Source organism: Heloderma suspectum, chromosome 1 (genome assembly GCF_057233095.1).
Source record: "Heloderma suspectum isolate Gila_16-S chromosome 1, 16-S_ref, whole genome shotgun sequence".
NCBI classification, from domain to species: domain Eukaryota; kingdom Metazoa; phylum Chordata; class Lepidosauria; order Squamata; family Helodermatidae; genus Heloderma; species Heloderma suspectum.
In genome coordinates this window covers 158,927,679-158,951,167 of record NC_139458.1, presented here as the reverse complement: position 1 = coordinate 158,951,167, position 23,489 = coordinate 158,927,679, and positions in this window count along the sequence as shown.

The following is a 23,489-nucleotide window of genomic DNA, read 5'->3' as shown; positions in this document are numbered from 1 at the left end:
CTATCACGGCTAGATCTGCAAAGTCAACCGTGATAGGCTACGTGAATCGTCACGTAGCCTATCACGGGTGACTTAAAAAAAAAAAGCGCGTACGCGAATGGCGGCCCCCATAGGGAGCCGCCATTCGTGTTCCTTATTTAGTTGCTGTACTCTACGTCAATGTTTACATAGACTACGGCGAAAATAAGGGCAACGCAAATAGCGTTGCCCTTATTTTCGCCGTAGTCTATGTAAACATTGACGTAGACTACAGCGACCAAATAAGGAAGGGGAATGGCGGCTCCCTATGGGGGCCGCCATTATCCGTACACACTTTTTTTTTTTTTAAGTCACCCGTGATAGGCTACGTGACGATTCACGTAGCCTATCATGGCTGACTTTGCAAATCTTGCCGTGATAGGCTACATGAATCGTCACATAGCCTATCAGGGGACGTTTTTTTTTTTTTCTTTCATTGCAATGGCGGGGGCGGCAGCCGGTCGAAAGACCGGCTGCCGCTCCCGCCCCGCTCGAACACCGGACGAACCGCCAGCCGGACCCGCTGCCGGGAGGGACATTCAGGGAAGGTAAGTCCCGTCCCGGGGGGGGGCGGGGGGCGGGGGGGCGGAGGATTTCTCCCCGAAACTTGTTCGGGGGGCCGAACACGTTGGCGCTCGGCCCCCCGAAGTTTCGGGGAGAAATTCTCCGCCATCCCTAGAGGTCAGCCTTTACTGAAAGCCATGTTAATATCTTAAGCAGTACCTGGCCATTCAGTTCAGTTTAATGGAATCATCTCTGCTTTGAAATGGCACCATATAATTGGGTTTCCACATTTTAAGAAGCTTCTCAGTTGTCAAACCTCATTGTGTCTTAGCCTCTGGGCTTCCAGAAGGATGAAATTTAATGCCTCTGTGGTAGATGAAGGACAGGATGTTGACAAGTCCTGCCCTTTTTAACCACACTTGCTCTGAAAAATGGGTTGACTAAACACTAGGGGTGTACGAACCCAGGGATGTACGAAAGTCACTTACCTGGTCTCGCAGCTTGCTTCACGGTGGGGGGGAGGCGCTTCGGTTCTCCCCCCGAAGTTCAGGCGAGGGGAGGGAGCCATCCCGCCTCGCCCGGCCAAAATTCAGGCCGGGGGGGGAGGCTTCCCGCCTCGCCCAGCCGAAATTCAGGCTGGGCAGAAGCGCCCCATCTCCCCGGCCACGAACTACGAAAGTTAAAAAAAAAAGACCCCGTGATAGGCGACGTAACGATTTACGCAGCCTATCACGGCTAGATTTGCAAAGTCAGCCATGATAGGCTACGTTAATCGTTACGTAGCCTATCACGGCTGACTTTGGGAAAAAAAAAAGCGCGTACGCAAATGGCAGCCCCCATGGGGCGCCGCCATTTGCGTTCCTTATTTGGTCCCGGTAGTCTACGTAAAGATTTATGTAGACTACAGCAAAAATAAGGGCAATGCTATTTGCGTTGCCCTTATTTTCGCCGTAGTCTACGTAAATCTTTACGTTGACTAGACGTGCCAAAATAAGGAACGCAAATGGCGGCGCCCATGGGGTGCCGCCATTTGCGTACGCGCTTTTTTTTTTTCAAAGTCACCCGTGATAGGCTACGTAACGATTAATGTAGCCTATCACGGCTGACTTTGGAGATCTAGCCGTGATAGGCTACGTTAATCGTTACGTAGACTATCACGGGGTTGTTGTTTTTTTTTACTTCAGCTGTAATGGCGGCGGCGGCAGCCGGTCGAAAGACCAGCTGCTGCCCCCGCCCCCACCGAAAGCCCGCCAAACCGCTGCCGGGACCCGCCGCCAGGAGGGACATTCGGCTACAGTAAGTCCCATCCCGGGGGGGATGGCGGGCTGGGGGTGGGGGGTGGCGGGGAGGTGACGGAGAATTTCACCGCCGATTTCGGGGGGCCGAATGCGTTGGCGCTCGGCCCCTCGAAGGTTCAGGGAGAAATTCTCCGCCATCCTTATACGAGCCCCACTCACCCGTCCGGTCTCGGGCATCCACTGGGGGTGGGGAGGTGATCCGTCCCTCCCCCCAGAATACTTCTCGGCTGGCTCTTCTCTGCAGCAAGTCCATCGAGCTGCCAGCTGGGCCCATCCGCAGCTGGCCTTCCAGCCACTGCCACGCAAATAGGGATATATGAAACACCTATCTGTTTCCGCGTTGGGGCATCTGCAGTGGGGGGGAGGCGCTCCATCCCTCCCCCCAGAATCCTCCCTGGCTGGCTTCACTCCACGGCAGGTCTGCGGAGCTGCCGGCTGGGGCCAGCCACAGCTGGAGTTCGGGCTGCAGTTGGGCTGCTGCGGCCGCAAATGGCAGCTGTCGTAGCAGCCGCCATTTGCATCCTTCCAGGCTGCCATGATAGGCTATGTAAGTATTTATGTAGCCTATCACAGCAAGGAGCAGGGGTAGGGATGTACAAAAGTTCCGCCATGGATCTCGGGGAGGCTGAATGCCAGCGCATTCGGCCCCCCGAAATTGGTGGTGGAACGGCCCGCCCCCTCCGGGATGGGACTTAACTTGGGCGGATCTTCCTGGTGGTGGTGGCAGCGGCTCCGGCGGCAGCTCCAGCGGCGGTTCAGCGGCTGTGGTGGCCGGTCTTCCGACCGGCTGCCACAGCCGCCATTTCCAGTTAAAAAAAAAACTAAACAAAAAAACGTGATAGGCTACGTAAAGATTTATGTAGCCTATCATGGCTAGATTTCAAAAAAACACCGTGATAGGCTACGTAAATGTTTACATAGCCTATCACGGCTGACTTAAACAAAAAACAAACAAAATGCACGTACGCAAATGGTGGCGGCCATGGCCGCCGCCATTTGCGTTCATTATTTTGGCACGTCTTAGTCTACGTAAACGTTTACATAGACTAAGACGGCAAAAATTATTTATTTATTTATTTATTTATTTCATTTCATTTCTATACTGCCCAATAGCCAAAGCTCTCTGGGCGGTTCAGAAAAATTAAAACCAAACAACACACAATAAAACAATTTCAAATATATAGAACATTAAAACCACAATATAACAATACAACCACAATAAAACCTAGCAGCAGTACAGGAATTTAAAATACAGATTTAAAACAGCAAAGATAAAAATTTAGAAAGCTAAAAAGCCTGGGAAAATAAAAAGGTCTTCACCTGGCGCCGAAAGGAGTACAATGTATATGTGTTCCCCTTATTTTCGTCGTCTTAGTCTACGTAAATGTTTACGTAGACTAAGACGTGCCAAAATAAAGAACGCAAATGGTGGCGGCCATGGCCGCCACCATTTACCTACGCATGTTTGTTTGTTTTTAAAATCAGCCATGATAGGCAACGTAAACATTTATGTAGCCTATCATGGCTGACTGCAGGGACGTAAACGGCAGTGGCTATAGCCGCCGCCGTTTGCGTCCCTGCTAGCCAGCGGCCAGATGTCCTGTGAATCCCTGTGGAGGGGAGCCAGCTGGCCAGGATTCTGGGGGGGAGGAACGCAGCGCCTCCCCCCCTGGACAGGATTCCGGGGGGAGGGACGGAACGCCTCCCCCCCAGCATCAACATAATCCGCGGAAAGGTAAGTCACTTTCATACATCCCTAAGCAGGGGCGCAAACAGTGGCTGCTACGCTGTTTGCGCCCCTGCTGTTTGCCGGGATAGGCTACGTAAGTATTTACGTAGCCTATCACGGTAAAGGTAGCCACGCAAATGGCGTAGCGGCCACTGTTTGCGTAGCTGTTTGCGTAGCTGCCATTTGCTTAGCTGCCATCGTAGCAGCTGCCATTTGCATCCTTCCAGGCTGCCGTGATAGGCTATGTAAGTATTTACATAGCTTATCACGGCAAAGAGCAGGGGCACAAACGGTGTAGCGGCTGCTGTTTGTGCCCCTGTTCTTTGCCATGATAGGCTACATAAATACTTACGTAGCCTATCACGGCAGCCTGGAAGGATGCAAATGGCAGCCGCTACGACGGCCGCCATTTGCAGCCGCAGCAGCCGGCTGAGATTCCAGCCACCACCTCCGCCACTGGAGCCGCCACCGGAGCTGCTGCCACCTCCGCATCCGCCCCAGGTAAGCTTTATCCTGGGGGGATTCCGTGGGGTGGCGGGGGGTGGGAGGCCATTCCGCCACGGGTTTCAGAACCCGTGGAATTCTCTGCCATCCCTACACGCAAATGGCGTCTGGCATAGCGGACTCCATTTGCGTGCCTCCCTTTGGCCGTGAAAGGCTTCGTAAAGCATCCATTTGCGTCTTTCCTTTTTTGCCATGATGGGCTACATAAAAATTTACGTAGCCTATCACGGCCAAAGGGAGGCACGCAAATGGTGTAGCACTACACCATTTGCATGCCTCCTTTGGCCGTGATAGGCTACGTAAAGTTTTACCTAGCCTATCACAGCGGGGGGGTGCGGAGAATTTCTCCCCGAAACTTCTTCGGGGGGCCGAACACATTGGCGCTTGGCCCCCCGAAGTTTCGGGGAGAAATTCTCCGCCATCCCTACTTTTAAAATAAAATGAAACATGGAATTAGCCAGCTAAGACTCATCAGGAACCTAAATCTTAACAATAAGTACCCAAGCAGCCTGCTGGTGTGTTTTGTGGGGAATCCATAACATGGTTTAGTCTTGACTCTTTTCCATATGCTCAAAAACAAAGCAAGATTCCACAATCAAACATATTTATATAGAGAGCAGGAACTCCCATAGAGAGGTTGAAAATTCAAATGGACCAATCAATAGTCTGAAGTGACGTTGACCATGCATCCTTCAGGTGATTCTGGTATGTAGGAAGGTGGCCACATGGGAGAGGGCCTTCTCGGTGGTGGCTCCCCAATTGAAAATGATCTCCCCAATGAGGCCTGCTTGGTGCCAACATTGTTATCTTTTTGGAGCCAGGTTAAGACCTTTCTCTTCTCTCAGGCATATGGCAGCATATGATGAGGTTTTAATCAGGACCCGGATTTTTCTCATTGTTTAAAATTGTTTTAGGTATATGTGTGTCTCTCTGTTTGTACCACTGTGTATATATTTGTTTTTATAATGTATAAGAACCTTGGTTATTGGGTGGTATACAAATGAAATGAATGAATGTATTTTTAAGGTTTTAAACTTTGCAAAATGCAAATAGCGTTGCCCTTATTTTCGCCGTAGTCTATGTAAATCTTTATGTAGACTACCCGTGCCAAAATAAGGAATGAAAGTGGCGGTGCCCATGGGCGCCGCCATTTGCGTACACACTTTTTTTTCCCCCCAAAGTCAGCCGTGGTAGGCTACGTAAAGATTTATGTAGCCTATCACAGCTGACTTTGAAAATCTAGCCGTGATAGGCTACGTAAATCGTTACGTAGCCTATCACGTGTTTTTTGGGTTTTTTTACAATTTACTTTTTTATGTCGCAGCCAGGGAGACGGGGTGCTCCCCCCTGGCCAGAATTTCGGTGGGGAGGGATGGGGCACCTTCCCCCCTGTCCTGAATTTCGGCCAAGAGGGGTGGGGCGCCTCCCCCCCTGCCAAGAATTTCAGGGGGGAAACGGAGCGCCTCCCCCCCCCACCGAAAACAGCTGCGGGACCAGGTAAGGGACTTTCGTCCAGCCTTAGTTCTAATGAATCATCCTGATGGTTCCTGCAGTGTCAAAGACTGGAAACACACACACACACACACACACAGGTATAGCAAAGCTATAGGAGCCATTGTATATGTATTTAGGGTTAGATCCAGGAGGTGCCTTCTGTTGTGGAACGGCTCCCACTCAGGGTGGTGTCTCTGCCCAGTTTTCCAGGATCTTCTCTCCCCTGCAATTCAGCAAACTCCTCTGACTAGGGATGTACAGATTTTGTTTATGTGGTCTTTGTTTCACAGATTGTCCGTTGTCTTTCTTTCTGTCGTCCACTCATGGATGGAATTTGATCTTTTTTTTCTTTTCTTTTTTAGGGATGTATGAAAATTTTGTTCCAGTTTGCAAATCCTGCCCCCCGCCACAGGAAAAAACTGGTCACAAGTCCGTGCAACTTGGAATAAGCCGGTCTGCTGCAGAATCTGCAGGTTGGGTTCATAAAAATCCAAACTCAACTGAATCCCTTGATGATTTATTTGACATCCCTACCTCTCTGACCCTCTGTGAAGCATTTCCTGGGGGCTGGAGGGGCTGCTGTGAGGAGTGGGAGGAGACACCCACTTCTACCAACCCAGTTGCATGTGCCAAAATCTGGATGCAATCCTGGAGTATTAAGTGCCCAACTTGTAAGAATCCTGTGAGGAAAACTCAATGAAATAAGATTTTGCGAGCGGAGATGGGTCAAAGAAGAGTCAGACAACAAGGCTTGGGTTGAAAATTGGGCCACATTTATTGAAAATATTTGCAAAGAGGAACCTAGGACAGGCAGCTGACTGTGCCAGCGACTAGCTGGCACTTCTCGGGCAAAAGCACACTGAGCCTGAGGGGTGGCGTCAATCTCGCTGCCCCTCTGGACTGCCCCTTCTGGGGGAGGTAGACCTTTCGGTGTCATCCCCAACCCGGTGCTGCACAACACCTGGGTGAGTGAGGAGGGTTGGTCTCCCAGGCAACTTAACCCTTATCCCCCCGCCAAGCTGCACAACCCGTTCGGGGCCTCAGGCGTCACCTGTCACCATAAGGTGCCTCTGCATGCACACCATCCCTAATCTCTTTCCACTTTTGCCCATCCTAGCCACCAACTGAAATGTGACCTATGAGAGATTGGACTGTATTCGCCTCCTGGACGCACCCTAGCCCCGATAACAGTGTGAAGTAGGGAAAAAGACAAACAGTAAAAGGCCAATTTTAACGGTGAACCAAAAATTCCTACATGGCTCCCCAAAGGGCAACCAGCATAAACCCACACTGCTTGAGGGAGGGCGGGAGGGAGCTGCGTGAGTGAGATAGCTGGTTTGGAGGGGGCACAGAGCTTAAGAGGGCTCTGCCAACCCCTCCCCTGCTTGGTGGTGCCATGGAGGGGCACCCAATAGGCAGCAGCCACCTCTTCTCACCCCACCCGCCCACAACATCCCCCCCCTTTTGCCAGACAAGCTGGCGCCAGGGTTAGGGCACTTGCGAGCGGAGATGGGTCAAAGAAGAGTCAGACAACAAGGCTTGGGTTGAAAATTGGGCCACATTTACGTAAAATATCTGCAAAGGGGTACCTAGGACGGGCAGCTGACTGTGTCAGCGACTAGCTGGCACTTCTTGGGTGAAAACACACCCAACCTGAGGGGTGGTGTCGATCTCGCCGCCCCTCTGGACCGCCCCTTCTGGGGGAGGTAGACCTTCCCCTGTCACCCCCTCCTGGTGCCGCACAACACCTGGGTGAGTGAGGAGGGTTGGTCTCCCAGGCAACTTAACCCTTATCCCCCCGCCGAGCCGCACAACCTGTTCAGGGGGCCTCAGGCATCACCTGTCACCATAAGGTGCCTCTGCATGCACACCATCCCTAATCCCTTTCTGCTTTTGCCCGTCCTAGCCGCCACAGGAGTCACAAGCCTAGTGCTTGTGAAACTCCCCGCAGCTGCTCAGAAGAACTTCCCGCAGGCCCCTTTGCAGATCAGACAGAAATATGCTATTCCCTACATTAGACAGGTGGACACTGTCCAGCCCGTAACGCTCCCTCCTTGTCCACAGAATTTCCTGTGGGTGGTGCATCCATCACCCCATTCACATAGGCCTAGGGATGGCTGTGAATTTCTCCACGAATTTCTCCCCCAAAATTGTTGGTGAAATTCTCTGGCCCCCCCACCCCCCCCCGGGATGGGACTTACCTCCCTTGAATGTCCCTCTCGGCAGCGGTTCGTCGGGGGCGGGGGCGGTGGCCGGTCTTCCGCCACCATTACAAAATAAAGTAAAAAAAAAACCCCACCCATGATAGGCTACATAATGATTAACGTAGCCTATCATGGCTAGATTCCCAAAGTCAGCCATGATAGGCTACGTTAATCGTTACGTAGCCTATCACAGGTGACTTTGGGGGAAAAAAAAAGAAGCGCGTAGGCAAATGGCGGCGCCCATGGGCACCGCCATTTGCGTTCCTTATTTGGTCCCGGCTAGTCTACGTAGAGATTTGCGTAGACTACGGCAAAAATAAGCGTCCGCGCTTTTTTTTTTTTTCAAAGTCACCCGTGATAGGCTACGTAACGATTAACGTAGCCTATCACGGCTGACTTTGGAAATCTAGCCGTGATAGGCTACGTTAATCATTACGTAGCCTATCATGGGTGTTGTTGTTTTTTTACTTTTTATTTCGCGGCGGAGGAGACGGGGCGCTTCTCCCCAGCCTGAATTTCGGCCGGACGAGGCGGGGCGCCTCCCCCACGGCCTGAACTTCGGGGGGGAAACCGAAGCGCCTCCCCCCCACTGCAAAGCAAGCTGCGGGACCAGGTAAGACCCTTTCGTACATCATTACATAGGCCATAAGCCATTTCTCCATCCACTTTCTGACGTGCCCTGCCAATGGCAACGTCGTTCCGAGCCTTCCAATTGATCCATGGGAGCAGTGAGAACCACAATGGCTACTTCCGGCCAGGTATGCCGGACCACCTGCACATTAATCAAGGCCCGTTCGATTGGGTCCTTGCCTGGCTTACAGCCCAAGTTGTTCTCTCCATTGTGCAGCGCCTGGACCTGCGGAGGAAGACTGACCAAACCTTGGTGGAACAGGGTGAGGAGGGGGAACTCCCACCACATGTCCCATCTGCCAAGCCACTGGATCGTAGCGTGTTGGGGTAGCAGAAACTAAGATCCGAAGGCTGGCATAGAAGCCTTTCATGCAGCCCAAAACACCACACTGTGCCCGCATAAGAGCACCTGTACCGGCGTACGTCGAGTCCGACAGAGTTCCTCAGGTTTCTTCTGAGGAAGAAAACATTAGGGCAAGTGAAGGGAAATTGCAACAGGAAGAAAGTGGTCAAATTGTGAAGGCCCTGCTGGAATGCTTCGAACTGCCATCATCCCACCGCCATAACATGCCTGTGAGAGACACCTGAAGTGGCTGCCTTGGGGACCGCTCAATACCAAAGAGAGTTCCAATCGAAAATTACCTGGCCTAGCATGCTAGAGCTGATGTGGTGGCAGCCCAAATTGAAATTTTGTTAATGGTGAACCGATGGACTGACAAGACAGGGGTCCCTCCCAGACCTGGTATTCCAGTAAAAACCCGTGATGACCCTGACGGGCATTAACCTCTGAATGGGTAGGTGGAGTACAGCGGGAAAGACCTGTACATCGTAGTATCTGAAGGCCCTTCCAGACAAGCCAGATACAGAAACCTAAAACAACCCTGAAAATCCCAAGGGCCCCAAAGAGAGCCATTAAGGCTGCAGCATGGAACAGGGAAACGTCATACAGGGATGGGCAAATGGAGGGCCATTATCTCGGAACCTAAGAAGGGAATCTGGAGAGAGAGGGTGCCTAGAATCTGCTAGAAGGAGGAGGCAGCCATGCCACCACCTCACGGTGCACGCCTGCCCCTGAAATCTGACTTGGAGTCCATAACTCCCCTTGTTATGGCCAAGAAGACTAAAAAATGGCTAGCTTGCCCCTTATAGCTCTGACAAATATCCCCCTTATTCCTTAAAGAGATGCAGAATTGCAGCAAAGGCTCTATAGGGAAGGGCCATGAGTCTTGTGACTGACGTTTGCTCCTAGGCGCGGAACCCCCCACCCGCCCTAGGCGGCACCAGTACTGAGAGCTATGTAATTTAGGATGACATGTTCAGCGTCAGCACGCCGGTCCCATGTAGTCTTGCAAGGATGGGACCTGGAAACAGACGCACCCACGAGGGTAAGGCCCAGAACCTGTCGATCTGATTTCATGACAAAGCATCGGCAATTGGGTTTGCGTTTGCCAAAACCCAGCACATGGTGGGCCCAGAACCAGATGTTGACACCCAGACACTGGAGCATGAATGCTCCGCCCAACGACATGATCCCCAATTTCTGTGGGATAGGGACTCAGTAGCTCACACAGTGGCCATGTTGTCGTACAAAGAGGGCTACCGACTTGGCTGTGAGGTCGGCCCCAATATGTGCAGCTAGGTAGATGGGGAAGAACTCCAGAAGGCTGGTCCTGACAAATTCCGGTGGTGGCCCAACTCTCAGCCGTATGATTCTGAAACTCAGGGTACCAGCGGCACCCGAGAAGATCTGCGGGTGAATCCTGACCAGGGCTGACCCAGCTTAGCTTCCCAGATCAGACAAGGGCTAGCACCTCTAGCCCTCTGCTGGTTGGGGCGTTGAGGAGCAGCTCGCACCACCAGGAGGAGATGCCATTAAAATCCCACAAAATCGAAGCCGTACCCACGTATCCAGATGCACAGCGGAAGTGACCTTGGTCCGATGGTGCGGCCGCTGCAGTCCCTGCATTGTCGAACAGAGCCGGCACAGGAAGGCATGGCCAGGGACCACTACCCTACCTGGGGAATTGAAAAATTGCCCTACCACTTCCTGCAAGGGCCCCCAAGGGAGACCTTAGGGAGATGTAAAACCACCTGGAGTTGGCCCGAAGGACCAGAGATTTGTCCAGGGGTGGGGGAGAACATTGTCTAAGGGTATCTAACTTGATTCCCTGGAATGTAATGCGGCATACAGGCCCACAGTACTGTGAGCGAAAGTGACACTGAGGTCAAAAGGGAAGGGAACAAATGCTTTAATTAAATGAGAACACTGCCTCCGCTGCTGGACTCTATGTAGCACATGCCCAGCAGGGACCGGGGGTCGGTCTCCCAGACTGAGACAACCATATTTTCGGAAGAGGTGTTTTGTAAGAGGCACAGACGCCCAGGGGTCCTGTCGTGAACGGGCTGGCCTTTGGGAAAGAGAGGCTATGGATTAGCCTGGACTCCCAAAGGGATGTCATGCGGGTAGCATTTTTAAAAACCGAAGGAGTGGCTCCCTTCTGACCAGGCTGGGGCCCATTGGGAGGGGCAGTAGCCTGCTACCAGGCTTCTTACTGCCTTGGCCTCCCCTAGGGGGGACCCTGCCACCCCCGGGCTATTGGACAAGAGGTGGATGGGTGCTATCTGCTACAAAGGGAGCACTTGTGATGGAAATGGCAATGGTTCTGGGAGCATGTGCCCTTGGGGCTGTACTCACAGCACAGCAAGCAGTGCTGAACCACTGGGCCTGCAATAGGTGGAGGCCACTGTCAGACCTATTGCCGCAATCCAGCAGGGAAAGAGACATAATTTGTAGGCCAAAGGCCCCCGTCTCTCAGGTCCCAGTGCATAGAAGGTTATTAGCGGCCCTTCCACGGAAAGCTTTGACATAGGTCAGCCATGCCAATCCTAAGGTGAAAGCCAATTGTAGAAGAAGTGGCCTGGATGGGCATTGCTCTTCTCATGGGATTAGTGAAAGAATCTAACAATGCCACCTACGTGGGCGTCTGGGAGTGTGCGGGCAGGGACAAGAGATCCTAAGTTAATCCTGCAGAACCCAGCCATACACTACAGAAAGGGGAGTGAAGTGGCTGGGGCTACTGTGGAGATGTGACTGATGGAGCTGCATGTGGCCCGGGAGTCATATATAGGGGGTGTGGTTGTCTCACCCATATCCCGGGCAGCCGCGCCAGGGTCCCTTATGAGCAGGGGGGAAGATGCCGCTTGTGGTGCTGCTGACAGGATGCCCCAGGAGGGTGGACTGCCTCAAATGGTGGTGTGCCACCCAGGAGAGCCTGTGAAGACGGGGTGTAGCCTCAATGGTGCGCAGGCGCAATGGATCGGGGACAGCAGCGCCCTGGTCCCCAGCAGACAAGGTGAACAATGCTACTTGTGTTGCTGCTGGCGGAGCTGCCTCAGGTGGGTGGGCTGCCTCCAGCAGTGGTGTGCCACCAAGGTGAGCCTGCGAGGTGGAGGCCGCAGTGGCACCCAGACGCACTGGAGATAAGGTGGCCGGGCGATAGATGCACTGAACCCAAAGTGGCCATGTTCTGATCCCCAACCGGCAAAGAGGATGGCGTCGCTTGGGTCACAGGGGAAGAGGAAGCCTGCAGGAGGAAAGAGCTCCTGTGGGGGTGGTGGGCTCTCAAGAATAGCTGGCAAAGAGGAGGTGGAAGCTTCAACGGCATCCAGACGTGCTGAAATAGAAAATAGCAGCGAGTGTTGGGTCTGCTGTCGCGTCCTTTTGGATTGGACCGTAGTGATTTTCTTAGGCCCAGCCAGGGAGGGGGAGGGATTCCTGAGGAACGCTCAGCAGCCTCCAGGCAAGCAGGGATTAAGGCCAGTACTGGGCCTGCTTCCTCCTCAGACTCAGAGTCTGGCCTAGGCTGCGGTTTCTTGGAGGGGGGGCATGGGACCCTACCCTTCCCCCTCTTTCCTCCATGGCCTTTCTTTGGGGGCATGAGTAAGAATGGTGGAGTCTAGGGGTCGGTGCTTGGTACAAGGCTGCCAGAGGCCCAGCAGCAGGGAAGATAAACAAGGACCCAGGTCCCAGTGCAACACTCCAACCACTACATGGCCAATCCCTATAAGCACAAACACAGGCAGGGGCCTAAACCCACAGGAGAGGAAATCCCAGAGAGGGCTAACCAGCAGGACCCCAAGTCAACCGAGGCAGCACATATAGCCTCCTACTGTAGGGCAGAGGCAGGCCGAGGGTATGAGTGGGCCGGATGCCTGGCAAGCGCAGGGTGGCCACTGCCCACCACCCTTAAGCAGGACAACGCCAAGAGTGAACGGCCAGGAGGACTCCCCAGTTATGAATGAGGGGGTAGAGAAGGCATGCGCAGAGCGCATCGCTTGCGGATATCGCTGATGCCCCTGCAGCAGCGAGAACAGCTGCCAGAAGGAGCAGGGCCATGCACTGCGGCTGCCAGTGGGGGGAGAGGTGAGGGGCGCATGCACCGCCGAGGGAGGGCCAGCGCACCCAGTGGCACAGCAAGAGGGCCGAGCATCCCTGCGAGCCGGAGGTGAGGGGCGGGCGCACTGCAGCAGTGGACGCCGGACGGTGCCCCCGGAGACCCGGCAAGACCCAGCAAGGGGCTGCACCTCCCGGCGAGCCAGGGGCGAGGGGCGTGAGTGCCTCAGCAGCGAGTGCCAGTGGGTCCCGGCGGCGGTTCGGCAGCGTTTCGGCGGGGGCGGGGGCGGCGGCCAGTCTCCCGACCGGCTGCCACCGCCGCCATTACAAAATAAAAAAGTACAGTAAAAACCAACAACACACACCCATGATAGGCTACGTGACGATTTATGTAGCCTATCACGGCTAGATTTCCAAAGTCAGCCGTGATAGGCTACGTAAATCATCACGTAGCCTATCACGGGTGACTTTGGGGGGGGGAAAGCACATATGCAAATGGCGGCGCCCCATGGGCACCGCCATTTGCGTTCTTTATTTGGACAGGGGTAGTCTACGTAAAGATTTATGTAGACTATGGTGAAAATAAGGGAACGCTATTTGCGTTGCCCTTATTTTTGCCGTAGTCTACGTAAATCTTTACGTAGACTAGACGTGCCAAAATAAGGAACACAAATGGCGGCGCCCATGGGGCGCCGCCATTTGCGTACGTGCTTTTTTTTCCCCAAAGTCACCCGTGATAGGCTACGTGACAATTTACGTAGCCTATCATGGCTGACTGCAAGTGGCAACAACAGCATCAATTGTGTGGGCAGCCTGCCCCGCATTTTGCAGCAACCATAATGCAGATGTGAGGAGGGCAGTGTTGTGTCCATCTCCAGGGAAGAAGTGGGCTAGTGCTGTGCCAAAATCTGTTTTCCAATTATCTGAAAGGTTTCTTCCCCCATGGAAGAAACTTCCATTTTCTGCCTCATTCTTAGGATGTTGTTTAATTTATTTTTGTGGTGATTTTGAGCCTACCTAATCAGTGTGAGTGGGCGAGGGACGGTGCTGTGTATGTTCATTTCTTTCTATTACACATCTCTCTATTGCTCTTAGGGATGGCAGAGAATTTCTCCCCGAAACTTCGGGGGGCCGAGCGCCAACGTGTTCGGCCCCCCGAACAAGTTTCGGGGAGAAATGATGGGCTACGTCAATCGTCACGTAGCCTATCACGGGTGACTTTAAAAAAAAAAAAAAAGCGCGTACGGATAATGGCGGCCCCCATAGGGAGCCGCCATTCCCGTTCCTTATTTGGTCGCTGTAGTCTACGTAAAGATTTACATAGACTACAGCGACCAAATAAGGAACGCGAATGGCGGCTCCCTATGGGGGCCGCCATTATCCGTACGCGCTTTTTTTTTTTTAAGTCACCCGTGATAGGCTACGTGACGATTGACGTAGTCTATCACGGATGACTTTGCAAATCTAGCCGTGATAGGCTACGTTAATCGTCACGTAGCCTATCAGGGGGCTTTTCTTTTTTTTTTTAACTTTCGCGTTCGTGGCCGGGCGAGGCGGGAAGCCTCCCCCCCGGCCTGAACTTCACAGGGGGAGCAGCGAAGCACCTCCCCCCCACCGTGAACAAGCTTCGGCGAAAGGTAAGGGACTTTCGTCCACCCCTAATTGCTCTGCAGTCTCCCTGGCTGCTTGCACTTCCTGAGTTGAAAAGCCCTATGAGAGGAATTACCTCATGATGTCTTCCCCTGGGCTGTAATTGAAGTGTGGGAAGCCAAGAGAGTTGATTGTACAATGAAAGGCAGGACACTTGCATACACTCCTTAGTCACCTCCTAAGTAAGGTCAGCACAAGAACCCTGAACCCAACCCATGAGAATTTTTCCAAAATGTTCTCCTTTGAATTCCTTTTTAAAAGGAATGTATTTTCTATCAAATCAAAGGAGAATGGTAAAAAAGTGGGATAAATTTTTGGCACAGCACTGATCTATCTACACCTCTTCTTCATGCCAAACATTTATCTTCCTCCAACACTAGCTTATTGCTCTTAGTTTACATCATTCCGAAGTTTACTTGAGCCTCCTGCAATGTAATCTACATTTTCTTTCTAGTTCTGTAGCCCCAGCACAAAAGGGAAGTCATCTATCATAGGCCTACTTAACATACCTAACTACATTGAATGGTGGGTCTATAGCTTTTGCACACTCCATTTATGTCATCACAAATCTTGGAAACTGAGCTGGGAACACTGAGTTACATGTCAGCAGCCTAGAACGCATTGGAGAATTGGCTTTGCAGATGCTTATTTATGGCAATGACAGACTGTTTTCCCATTTATTCTTCTCTGCCAAAGTGAGACATGATTTTGTTCTTAACTCCACCATTACTCTTGATAGAAATATTTCAAAGAGGTTTGTAAATTCAGCCAATCCATTTCTGGTCTAGTTAATACTATGTCAGTGGGCTCCCCTGTTGCCCCCCCCCCCCAAATCTGGTTGTAGCTCATTTCTTTCCCACTTGAAATCTCTAGACTTTGTTCTTCAGAAAAGTTATAAATGGCTAGAAAATTTGTTAATTTTATAGTATCAGTGCTCTGCCCATGGTGGTATGTGCCAGGTTTTCTTTTTTCCTTAGGCAGTAACAATAAATAAATGTTGGTGACATTCCTTGCAATTCCATCTTTGAGTGAAACTTATATAATGCATTATAAATACTGTCTTACATTTAGTCCCAAGTGCAGCTCTCGTGTGGAAATGAAACAGATAGCAGAGTCATTATTCAGTGCAATTTGCAATGTTTATTATCCTCAGTAGACATGAATGTGTTAGTTACAACCACAATAAATGACCTCTGGGTTCCTGAAGGATGTGAAGAAAACATTTTATGCAGTCAATAAGTCCCCCCACCCACTTCTACGCTTCCTTTTTACCACTGTATTCTTCCTATATCCACATTTTTCTATATTCATATATCCCACCCTGGACTTTTTGTGAGGAAGGACAGGATAGAAATAAAATAAATCAATAAAATAAAACATGCTTGACAGTGTGGTGCTATTTCCAGGCCTGGGCAGTTTTTATTAAGGGGGACTTGAACATGGCACAAGCCATGGTATTCTAATAACGCAGCCATTCTGGAATACAGTTGACTCCTTGAATGAGGCTGAGGCCCCAGACCCACAGTGGATATTAGGACTGTTCTCTGTGACTGACAAGGCTGGCCCAAGACATTTTTCTGCTTCAGGCAATGGATAAGATGGCACACACACACCCCAACATTCCACATAAAGAAGCCAGCTGGACTGGCAGTTGGAACACTGTGTTCCAACACTGGCACTGGCATAGTGAACCTGAAGCAGCAGGTTAGTTTAGTGGGCCCAGGACAGAGTTCAGGAAGAACAGCTGGAAGGCTACCACTACTGACCCCCACCCCAGCATCTGCTGTCTGTGGCAATTGCCATGCACTGCTTAATGGCAGGGCCGGCCCTGATGCAATTCTATCACTAGTCCAGAACTATGAGTGGCTATCACATCACTAGTTATTAATTCATTATTTAATAAAGGGAAGGGTCCATAGCTCAGTAGTAAAGGACAAACCTTGTATATATAAGGTCCCAGATTAAATTGCTACCATTTCCAGTTAAAAAGGATCTAAGGTAGAAGGGTAGAAAAAGCTACTTCCAGTTAGAGCAGGCTGCTGAAATAGATGGACCGGGGGCCTTAACATGTGGCGGTTCCATACATTCATGTTTACATTAGTGCTGTGCCAAAAATTTCTCCCACATTTTTTTTTTTTGATGATTCTCATTCAATTTGGTAGAACATAGATTGCTTTCAAAAATTAATGCAAAGGAAGAGAAATTTCGGAGAAATTCTCATGGGCTGGGTTTGGGGTTCTTGTGCTTACTTTTCTTGTAAAGGGGCTGAGGAGTGGACATGAGTGTCCTGTCTGTCATTGTACAGTAAGCTCTGTGGCAGCCTGTAGCCTCCTTGGCTTCCTGCACTTCAGTTAAAGCCATCATGAGGAAGACATCATGAGGCAATTCCTCCCATGGGGCTTTTTCAGTTCAGGAATGGCAGGTGGCCTGGGATGCTGCAGAGCAATGGAAATATGTGTAATAGAGAGAGAAAACACACATGGCACCCTCTGCCACCTCACAGGGATTAGGTAAGTGCAAAAGTACCACCAAAGGAAATTCAACATTCTGCCTCAAAAATGTGGAAGCTCAACACAGTTGATGCTGATTCCACCTACAGAAGCAGTGAAATAAACCAAAAACCCTTAGGAAAAAAGGGTGCTACAGCCCCTGCCAATAGTCAGCCCTATCTGTGAGAAGCTGCTGGAGAATTTCTTCTCCCCTAGGAGAAATTCTGTGAAATTTCCCCCCAATTTCTCTGCTCACAAATAGGCTGGAGGTAATTTGTGCACAGCACTAGTTTAAATCCAGCTAGCCAGAGCCACTTATGCAGAGGTTCTTTTCACCATATGGAGGGAGCAATCCTATGTGGAGAGGCAGCCACCTCTGAATTCAGAGACAACCGCCTATCCAGTGCAGGGTGGGAGGAGTGTGGAGGGGATCCTCTCCTCTACACTCCAGCTGCCCTGCCTTCATGGCTAGATGGCCAATTTTGGCTGTCAGCAGCATTATGCTGGAGCACAGGGTGGGAAGGCCAGATGACGCATAGGAAGCATTGTACCGGCACTTCCACACTCCCTTCCCTGTGGGAAACTCCCTTTTGCTCCGCTCTGCACTGCTCATCTGAGTGCTGAGCCCATGGATGATCCACGCCACCTACGAGGTGGCGGGGGAGTGGGCAGGGAGGCAGTTTTCCAGGAACTGACCAATCCTATGGCTGTCTAGCTGCTGTCTAGCAGCCATAGGAGTGCTTATTTATTTCTAAATAAATAAAAGTATTTTTGTACTGCTTTGCAGTCCTTACAAGCCCCCAAAGTGATTTCCCTAAGAGAACAATAACACAAATGTAAACTAAAACCTTAAGAATCAAGAGCAGAGTGCAGTCCTTCAATCATATACAACAGAAACCATTAAAGGACAAGTGGAATAAGAAAGTTTTCACTATTTGTCTAAACCTAATCAGGGATGGGGATCGTCTCTCTTACCGTGGGAGAGAAACTAACAACAAGGGTGCTGCCACATAAAAGGTCCTGTCTCATGTTCCCACCAGCTGAACCTCATTCATTCATTCATTCATTCATTTCATTTATATCCCACCTTTTTTCCTCCTTAAGGAACCCAAGGTGGCGTACATAATCCTCCTCCTTCATTTTATCCTCACAGCAACAACCCTGTGAGGTGGGTTGGGCTGAGAGTCTGTGACTGGCCCAAAGCCACCCAGTGAGCTTCCATGGTTAAGTGGGGACTAGAACCCGGATCTCCCAGCTCCCAGTCCAACACTCTTGCCACTATGCCACGCTGGCTCTTGCAGTGGTGGAACATATAACGGGGCCTCCAAAGATGATCTCAACCCTCCTCAGGCAGGTTCAGATGGTGGTTTTTAGATATCCTGGCCCTTGGTTGTTTAGAGCTTTATAGGCAAATAACAGCACCTTGAAATGTGTCTAGAAATGCATCAGAAGCTAGTGCAATTGACACAAAACTGGTGTAATGTGGTCTAAAAAGTATATACTAAAGAGCAATCTGGCTGCTGCATTTGCATGAGCTGGTTTCCAAACACTTTTCAAGGGCAGTCCCATGTAGAGCACATTGTAGTAATCTAATCTGTGATCACTTGATTGTTGTTTACTTGAAAGGCAGAATGTCTGTCTGTCTGTCTGTCTGTCTATCTATCATCTATCTTCTAAAACATCTCTGCCTCTGGAGCTATGAAGATATCCAACAGGCATGCTAAAATATAACAATGACATCTTCCTGAAAGGAGTCACATACAGAGCATCTCTACACCAGCCTAAAATCCTGCATTTAAAATGGGGCTTTCTGCTTCCATTTTAAATGCAGGATCACGATGGGACTCCTTTTACATGTGCTTCTTTCCCCCTCTTTCCCCCTTATCTGAGTCTTCCATATGTTTCATTATACAGCCACTAGATGGCGCTGTGGTCTAGCTCCTCTTATTGCATCATTTCCTTTTTCATGAGGGAACTCAAGCGGAACTCAAATGCTGTAATTTGATAAATCATTATCTCCAGTCTTTAAAAAAAAAAATAGAATAAAGGTCATTTAGTGCGGGAGATGCCCTGGAGGTTGATGACATCATCTAAAGGACCCACAAACCTCCATGAGTAACCAATCTCAGTAGCAGGATAAAAGCTGTGTGTGAAGAAGCCCACAGTCTTGGTTTGACAAGCTGTCTTTTACATGCAAATAATATGAATGCTGAGTAATTGGAGGGAAATGGCCTCTATGAACATGGACACATCTTATTACTTGCAGCAAGCTTTCCCTCGCTCTTATAAAAGAGGAAGAAACATCCTTCCAAATGTCGGATTCACAGCATGCAACTGGAGTCATGGGATCATAGTAATGTGCTTATTTAATTGGTTTATATACTGCTTACCATATCTAAAAATAAATAAATATTGAAGCTGTTAACAGAATCGGCCATAAAAATACAACGGCTTTTGGATATTTTTTTTTAAATGAAAAGTTGTATAGAAATAATCTGAAATAAATAAATAGACATCATAATAAATGCAAATACTCATCAGTTAAAACACGTAAAACCAAGAAGCTCAAAAGAAAACAATTGACAAATGAACTGGGCAGCAGCATCAATCAGGAAAGGCATGGGAAAAGAGATGGGTCTTTAACAGGTGCCTAAAATAAGCTTGGGGCCACGGTGGCTTAGTGGTTAAGATGCTGAACTGCAAACCGGAAGGTCGGCAGGACAGCAGTTCAAGACCCAAGTGCTGTGTGACAGAGTGAGCTCCCGTCTTCAGTCCCAGCTCCTGCCAACCTAGCAGTTCGAAAGCAAGAAATTGCAAGTAGATAAATAGGTACCGCTTTGGCGGGAAAGGTAACAGCGTTCCGTGCACCTCGGTGTTCAGTCATGCCGGCCACATGACCATGGAAGTGTCTTCGGACAGCGCTGGCTCTTCGGCTTAGAAATGGAGATAAGCACCACACCCTAGAGTCGGACAAGACTGGTTGGGGACACCTTTACCTTTTTAAAATAAGCCACTGTTGGCATCTCCTGAATATCATGGGGAGAGGACATTCCATAAGGTGGGTGCCACCATGGAGAAGGGCGGTTTCTGGGTTCCCACCAGCTGGCAATCTGCAGGTCGCAATACAACCAGCAAGCCCTTCTCTGATTCTCTTAGTGAGCACATGGGTCTGTACTGGGAAAGGTGATCCACCAACCTGGTCCCAAGTTGTTCAGGGCTTTACATGCCAACAGCAAGCCTTTACATTTGGCTTGGTAACTAATAGGTAGTCAGTGCAGTTGCTTCAACACAAGTGTATCTGACTGCAGAAGGCATTGGTTTGGATGATTAGCTTGATGTCATGGAAAAACAACCACTTCAATACATTAATAGCAGTGCTAAACCTCTTCCTCTGAGTCTTTTGCAATACTTCTAAATTAGATGTACTGGATTAAGACTAGAGATCAGTATAGTGATTTTTTAAAAGGAACTAAATTGTCAGTATCCTTTGTCAGATATATCTTCCACTATGTTCATTTAATTTAGTTCTCAAGAGATAAATTCAATTTGATGTCAATCAAACTAAATCAAAGAGATCTGTGGGAGGCTGTCACTGTTTGGATATCTGAAACATACAGAATAACACATTTTTCCTTAATTACCTTTGTTCTTGTCATGTTTGAAGACAAGCATTTAATCAAGCAACTGTATACCGTAAGTAAGCCTTTAATCTCTTCTAACAGTATGTTTCTTCACAAAGGTTCCCAGTTAAAAGTGCATAATTAACCATATATCACTTACTATCAGGGCATGAGTGGCCTTTTCAAGAGTAGTGTGCGTGGATGGTGAGTGCTGCCAGGCAGCAAGCTGATGCAACACGGCACGCAGAGAATGGAGAGCAGTGCATAGTATGGGTTCTGGCCTAGGGTGGTCAGCCTAAGCCAAGCCTCAATGTCGCATGGGAGTGGATCAGGCAATAGGATAGCATCACAACTGAACATGCAATTCAAATGCACACAGATGTCATTCAGAAACAAGTTCACCCAGCTGCCACTTGTGTCATAGTGCAGTGTCCTGGGAATCCTGGGGCACCAGCTATCACAATTGCCATTGATTGCACTAGAGGTCCCTTATGTTAGTGCAATGTAATTTGTGTTGGCGGTTGACAGGGTAGGATACTGTCACTAATCTTGGCCAGTCTAGGGAAACTACAGCATAATGTGGTTGCACAATTTGAGGAGGGCAGAGTTAGTCTGGATGTCCCCATTACAGCCTTGTGATTCTTGGTTGTACGTTTGTGGTCTGGACAATAAAAGTGGTCAAACTTGCAAAAACAGGTCTGGCTTTGTTAGATCAAATAGTGGCTACCTTTCCTTTTGTTAACTAATTTATAAACATGAGACTCTTCTGGAAGGAGAGAGAGGGCCTTTGGGAATCAGGGCTTGACTTCCCCCTCCCTGCTGATGTCATGAAGTCTTTTGTCACGAGCTTGGATCTTGTGTGATGTTGGATGTAGCCCAGTATGAATATATCTTAGTGTGCTTCATAATGTCCAGTGTTCACACACACACACACACACACACTTCCATCCCTCAGAAATTATGTTGCAGTAGGTGTATTTTACCAATTCATATATCCCCATGTAAAGGACTTTAGATTCCCAAATATGCAAAGATTCATCATGTTGACAATGCGAAACCATCACAATAAAAGTTTGAATTGATCCAGTTCTGCCACAGCAGGGACTAAATGTCATGCATAAAATTCCTTCTCCATTGTGCATTCTTGTCAAAATAAAGACAGTCCATAGTATTAAGCCTGCTCAAGGGTGAGCACTGGAAATCACAAGGTATAAAACATATTGTGTTATGGCTCTGTTTCTTTTTAAAGGAAAGGCGAAAGAGCAATAAATAATAGAAAGAATCACTTATTTTGATCTCATGGAAAGTTTTGTGTTGTCAGTATTTTTTTTTTATTGTTATTTAAGTTGTAGCTTTTATAACAATTTAGAGAACAACCCCAAGCTTCTGGGGTGAGTGGCTGAGAGGGTGTGGGATGCTGCTTCCCTTCCTCTCTCCTTCAGAAATCTACAAACACCCCTTCCCTCTCAAAAATGTAAGTATCGTATTATTACTTTTTCATCCTACTCTTCCCTCAAGCATTCAAGGCAGTATAGATCCCTCACCCCCATATTTTATCTTCAGAACAATCCTGTCAGGTAGGTTGACCTGAAAGGTCTTAAAGAGAGAATGACCTGGTTTGCACGACTCAGCAACCCACCATAAGTTAATTCACCCTCGAGGAGCTGTGTGGCACATGCCATCTGCAATTATGAATATGCAACCTCTAACTGGGGTTGCCGTGGCTGTCATGTCATGTGAACACTCGCACAAGCCACAGTCTGTTCTAGGGTTATGTGAGGATTGTTTAACCCTTGAATAAACCTCCTCTGCCAAGTTCGCATGACACAACAAGCCACAGCAACCCCCAGATAGGGGTTATGTATTCATAATCGCAGATGGCACTTGCTACAGCTCCTTGAGGATAAATAACCCACGATGGGCTGCCATGTCATTCGAACTGTCCCAGTGTCCCAAGGTCACACAGTGGGCTGGTTATCTCAGTGATGATTATGAATCTGATCTCCTTGATCTAAGTCCAACACTTTAACTAATACACTACACTTCCTTTTTAAAAGTATGTATTGTCAGTCTTTGGCAATAAAACTTGGTTGCTAGTCATTAACTTGTAGCTTGATAAAGATATACATAATCTTATTTAGTTGGCAGGAGTTTCAGCTGCCCCCCATCCTTAAAAGGGGAGGGGCATAATGTATGTGTGAATGCAATTTCTATTGTGTAGAGATGTTTGACACTAAAAGTGAAGACTCCCCAATGGAATAAAAGGAATCTTGGAAAAAATAGGGCATAATGAGTGAAGTACAAAACTCAGCTGACATTGCACTGTCTTTCTCAAAGTCATGATAGAAATAAGTGTGCTGTTCAGCTAATTCCCTCCTCTTCAGTGTAATGTGAGACAATGCATCTCCTTCACTTTGGTTAGCAACAATACTATAGGATTGATTTTGACCACCTCCTCCTACCTTCTCTTTGTATCGGGGAAGAACATGATCCTCTTCCACTTGAAAAATTAATTCCCATTAAATGTTTGCCTTTCCCCCATCTCACTTTGTATTTCATTTCCTAGCTTTTACTGTAAGCAAAATATATTACCCTCCCTGAGAGTTACATTTATGACAGTTTGACAGTTGTTGTCTAAAACAATTCTTGTTTTCCCACAATTATAGATCAAGGACAATACTGATGGATATTACTTTTTTTCAATTCTATTTTTGCTGTTTGGATTTTTTTTTTAAGGATAGCTGCATTTGTTGTTCTGGCCTGTAGTCCTTTTGAAAAGCACTGTGATATATTGAGGAAACAACATTAAGTTTAATGTTTTACTTTCATTAAAAAACGTACGGGGGAAATGTTAAGTTACAGTGTGATAATGATGTGATCTTTTTAACTGCTAGTGGCAGAGAATTCAAGGAAAATTGTACACAGCACTCTTAATTTATTCTGGGTTTAATGTATC